The sequence below is a fragment of the Arachis hypogaea genome, chromosome 18 (genome assembly GCF_003086295.3).
Source record: "Arachis hypogaea cultivar Tifrunner chromosome 18, arahy.Tifrunner.gnm2.J5K5, whole genome shotgun sequence".
NCBI classification, from domain to species: domain Eukaryota; kingdom Viridiplantae; phylum Streptophyta; class Magnoliopsida; order Fabales; family Fabaceae; genus Arachis; species Arachis hypogaea.
In genome coordinates this window covers 29,077,701-29,083,086 of record NC_092053.1, presented here as the reverse complement: position 1 = coordinate 29,083,086, position 5,386 = coordinate 29,077,701, and the positions used below count along the sequence as shown (strand labels likewise).

At 40.6% G+C, this 5,386-nt stretch overlaps 1 non-coding gene across 1 annotated transcript; it reads left to right on the top strand.

The window, feature by feature from the left end:
• The first annotated feature begins 3,538 nt into the window (after window positions 1–3,538).
• LOC112773939 (small nucleolar RNA R71) lies at window positions 3,539–3,646 on the top strand. Its single transcript, XR_003188458.1, has one exon. It is a non-coding gene; the product is annotated as a small nucleolar RNA R71 (small nucleolar RNA).
• Window positions 3,647–5,386: the final 1,740 nt, after the last annotated feature.

Genomic DNA, 5,386 nt, shown 5'->3' with positions numbered 1-5,386 from the left:
GACGCGAAACCCTACCCCCATCGCGCCCTATTCTCCCCCCCCCCCAAACCCCCCAACTGCTCCCTCTCTGCCCCCCTCGCCACCCACAACCACCACCACCACCCCAACCAACTCCAACCGCCGCACCACCCTCGACAACCCAGCCACGACCGCGACGCCCACCCCCTCTCCCCTTTCTTTCCTTGTTCCTTCCCTCCCCTTCTTCTCTCTCTTCCTCCCTCCACCACCGCTGCCCCCACTGCGGCCAGCCACCACCACCGCGCCACCAGCACTGCCTCCCACCATTACCACTTCCCCTCCACCACTAAACCCTACCCGAAACTAACACTGCCACCGAACAGCCACCGCGCCACCGTGCCCCTCCCAGCACCACCGCAACCACACCCCCGCCATCTCTCAGTTCCCTAGCTTAGTTCATACGCCTACCAGGTTCTGCCGAACGCTACCTTTCTTTCATTCATAATTATTTGCATATTTTTTTCAGTTATGTTTAAATTTAGGATAGTTAGAGATGTATGTTGCAGTAGATTCTAGGTGGTTAGGTAGCTAGGATGTGGTTAGTGGATTTAGGCCTGATTAATTGCGCTGTTCGTGCTACTTGTTTTATAATTTTCATAATTCTGCTGTTGCTGTGATGTTAATCATGTTCATATGTTGTTCTTTACTGTTTCATGCTGCTTTTTACACTGCTTTTTCATGTTCATATTCCGTATATGTAATTGCAGCTTTACTTTAATTTATATGAACTATTCTGCTTGCTGTTTATTACCCGGGAACATCCAATTTTAGCCAGAATGCTGTCCAATTTTCTGTAAATTGTTTTGATATTCATTCATGTTTTGGTTTTGGCAATTTAAATTTGGCACTCCTCAGCTTTTACCAAACCAATTCATGAATGCACGGGCCAGCATTCTTATTCCTCTGTTTTCCCGGTTAATAAATCACATTATTGATGATTAGATTTCACTTTTTCGCTATTTCTATATCTATATGAATCATCAACAACTTGATTTTCTTGCTTGAATATGAGTTGTCTGTTGCTTAAAATTGTGAAATTATTGTCACTTAGAAACCAATCATCATGCCACTTACTCTGACTTTCTTTTTACTAACTCACTGATTTTCACTTTCTAACCTCTTTTTCAATTTTATCCACTTTTAACTTTCTAACTTCCCCCTCTGCTTTTAAACTAACTCTTTCAACTTTTTCACTCATGGCATGATTCTTGTTGCTCCTAATTAACAAGTATTCCACTCATAAAATATTTTGGATAGTGATTTCTCATCCCCGATTTTTACCTCCAAAACAATCTAAAATATAAATTTCTTCAACTCATTTCATATTTTTCTACTGCTCCTTTGCCACTATGTGCTTATCTTGTTATTTGCCTACTTATTTTTCTGCTTTTATTATATCCTAGATTTCTATTTTTCAGGATGTCTGACCCTCAAAGAAAGGGAAAAGGCAAGGCTACCACTGGCAAATGGAAAAGAGGTGAATCCTCTATGTCTATCCTGGAGATTATGCATGATGACTCCTGGCGGCAAAAGCACTTTACCCCGCAGGAGAAGGCTGACCAGCTCCTCCCTGCCAATGATCCAATTAAGTTTGCAAACCGATACTGTGAGCTGAAGTATCCAGTGTTTGCTACCTCCAGAAATCTGTACCTGGAGAGGACTTTGAAAATTCCAGAAGAACTACAGCAGTACACCTTCGATAAGATCAAACAGAGAGGCTGGTTCTTCTTGGAAAGAAATCTGACTGAGGTCAATGCTTCCTGGGTAAGAGAGTTTTACTGCAATTATTTCAAGACTTTCCTGGATGCAGTGCACCTCAGAGGAAAATAGATACTGGTCACTGAAGAGGCCATTGAGGATATTCTGCGCCTTCAGCCTAAGTCAGATCAGCCTGACGGTTACCAAAAGGCTGAAGAGGATATGAGGTTTCTGAGATTCGACTGGGATGCTGTCAAGGAGAGGATAGCCCTTGACCCTACTATCCCATGGGTCAAGGGTAAGAACACCACCATGCCTAAGGGAATCAAGCTGATGTATCTAAATGATGAGGCTCGGCTCTGGCACCAGATCCTGAGCAACTTTGTTATGCTGAGTACTCACGAGACGGAGCTGCCTGCTACTATGATCACCCTTCTATGGTGTGTACTGGAGGGTAAGGACCTGTACCTCCCGCGATTCATCTGGCACTTTATGGCCAAGGTCCATATCAGAGGCACCCTTCCTTTCCCTTACCTGGTTACCTAGCTAGGCCGTCGAGCTGACGTGCCTTGGGAGGATGCTGATGAGAAGCCACCTGCTGCGAACTGCAAGAAGATTTTCCCTCACAGCAGGAAGTTTCGGGCTTTGAGGTATTTTAGTTTATGATTGCTTTCTTTTATTTATGTTATTGTTGCTTCCAATCTGAAGACATTTTTATTCGAGTAAGTTTACTTTTCCCCTTTTGGCTTTGGTTAAGTAATTGGTAACTCATGAGCTATCAAACTCAACGTGATTGATAATTGTTGTCTTTGCTAATTGAATTAAACTTTAATAACTCCAGTCCTTTCATAGGAATTGACTAGGACCTGAGGATCAAACTAATTGGTCCACTTGACCTTCCTTTACTTTAGTAAAGGCTAACAAAGTGGGATTAAAACTTAATTCTCATCACCATTGATAAGGATAACCAGGACAGGACTTCCAATTTTCCATACCTTGCCAAGAGTTTATTTTACAGTTATTTATTTATTTTATTTGTCATTTAAATTACTTGTTCCTTACTTTCAAAACCCCAATTTACAAAACTCATGACCAATAATAAGAACATACCTCCCTACAGTTCCTTGAGAAGATGACCCGAGGTTTAAATACTTCGGTTATCAATTTTAAAAGGGGTTTGTTACTTGTGACAACCAAAACGTTTGTAAGAAAGGACTTTTGTTGGTTTAGAAGCTATACTTGCAACGGAAATTTATTCTGAATTCTAGACCACGCAAAATTTCTCTCTTCAATGGTCTCTCCATCCCTGGTTGGAGTTGTCTTGCCAACCTTGGTTGCAGTTTCCACCTTGGTTGTAATTGCCGCCTTGTTGATTGTACCCTTGATTCGGGCGGTCATAGAAATTGTGAGTAGCTGCCAAGGTGTTATCTTCTTGTTGGAACTGCGGACATTCGTCAGTGTAATGAGTGTAATCAGCACATATTCCGCATACTCTTTGAGAAACCAACTGTTGACTTTATTTTGGTGGGGGAGGCTGAGGTTGTTGTTGATTCAGCTGCATCTGCTTCAGTAGGTTGGTCATCTCACATATAGCCTGTGTGAAAGCAGTAGTCTCACTACTAGAGGAAACCTCTGCAACAGGCTTGGGGTGGTTGTTCCTGTGCCTGTGATTCTGAGTGGACTCAGCTAGGTCGCTGATCAGTTGCCACGCTTCATCTGCGGTTTTGTACCTTTTCAGGGAACTATTACTTGCACCATCTAATGTAATCTTATCCCGAGGCTTCATACCTTGAGTGAAGTAGCTGATCAATACCAACTTGTCAATCATGTGATGGGGGCATGCGTCCAGAAGATTCTTGAAGTGCTCCCAATACTCATAAAGAGTCTCCAATTCACCTTGAATGATACAGGAAATCTCTTTTCTTAGTCTATCCATCACTTCAGCTGGGAAGTATTTTTTCAGAAATTCTCTCCTGAGCGTATCCCAGTTGGTAATAGTTACTTCAGGTTGGGAGTAGTACCACTCCCTCGCCTTTTCCTCAAGAGAAAATGGGAAGGCGGTTAACAGAATAGAAGTTTCATCTGCACCATGACGCCTAACAGTAGAACAAGCTGTCTGAAAATCCATGAGGTGCTTGATAGGCTCCTGAGCAGGTAAGCCATGAAACTTGGACATCAAGTTGATTAGTGCGGTCTTCAGTTCAAAATCTGCAGCCAGATTTGGATGACGCACTTGATACGGTTGCAAAGTAAAATCTGGGGCTCCTGCCTCCTGGAGAGTGATCCTCTTGGGTGCTGCTATGTTACCTGCATGTAAATCAACCGAATTAGTAATAGAGGAGCTTGTTTTTCCCTCAGATGGCGGTTCAGATTCGCCTTCAGAAGAGACTGGTGAATTGATAACAACCACTTCACCACCCTCAGAGGCTAACAGACACCGAGCTCGCCTAATACATGAAAGAGTTCTTTTAATTTTAGGATCAAATGCGGCTAAACTCGGATCAGGTAGTGAACGCGTCATTCAATGAGAGAAACATATAACTCATGGTAATAAAATAAAATAAAATACACAAATAAATTAAATTAAAAATATTTACACCAACTAATAATTTAGCACGCTATTACAACTCTCCAGCAATGGCGCCAGAAATTGATGGGAGGCGAAAATCAGCCAATTAAGAAATCAATATAAAAGTACGTTGCGAGTATAGTTCTTAACCAGCAAAAATTCGCTCATCAATTTAGAAAGGTTGTCACAAAATTGGAGTAAAAATACTGGGAGAATGAATTCCAGGTCGTCTCCCAATGAGTTGACAAAAGGGTGTTATCTTATTAATCAGGAGTTTTCCGATAAATTTTGAGAGTTGAAAGACAGAAAAAAAATAATTGTAAAATATCACAATGAAAATTAGAAGAGATTTATATATTTAAAATAAAAATTCTTGACTGGGGGAATGATTAATTGGAAGTTTTATCCTTGTTGGAATTCTCTCAAGTGTAGTATAAAGAGGTTATTATTTTCACTTAGTTAACCCTTACTAAATAAAGAAAAGTTAAGTGATTAAGCTAACTCTTATTCGCAAATCCTAGTCCTCTCCCTTGGGAAGGTCTAGCGTTAGTAAATAGAGAATTAGCCAATAACTTCTAATTTAACTAATTACTTGAGCATTATAACTCAAGGGTCTCCATTTAATCAACCCCCAAGTCAAGTTGGGAATCTACTCCATTGATATGAAAATTACTTGCACAGAATTAAAAAGGGAATAAAAGGAAGACATGATAGACAATAACTACAAATTAATTAAAAGTAAAAGTAATCCTTTGCATTAGTAAATTATAAAAACAATCCAATTGTAACTCTGAACAAAGATTAAGGATATGGAAGAGTAAGGGAATAAGAAAACAAACTAGAACAATAACTTCAATGGAGGTAATGACTCTTCTCAATATCCAAAGCAAAAGTATAAAACTAAAAATATGAATGTCAAAGAAAACCTAGAGGAAGAGTAATTTCTCTCTAGATTCAGATCTAAAACTAAAACTACGCTAATGATAATCTGTGTTGAGTCTCTTCATGTCCCCTAGCTCTAGTCTGTGTTTCTGGGCCGGAAACTGGGTCAAAACTCGGCTCAAAATCGCCCCAGCGTTTTCTGTTATTTCTGCAGATTGC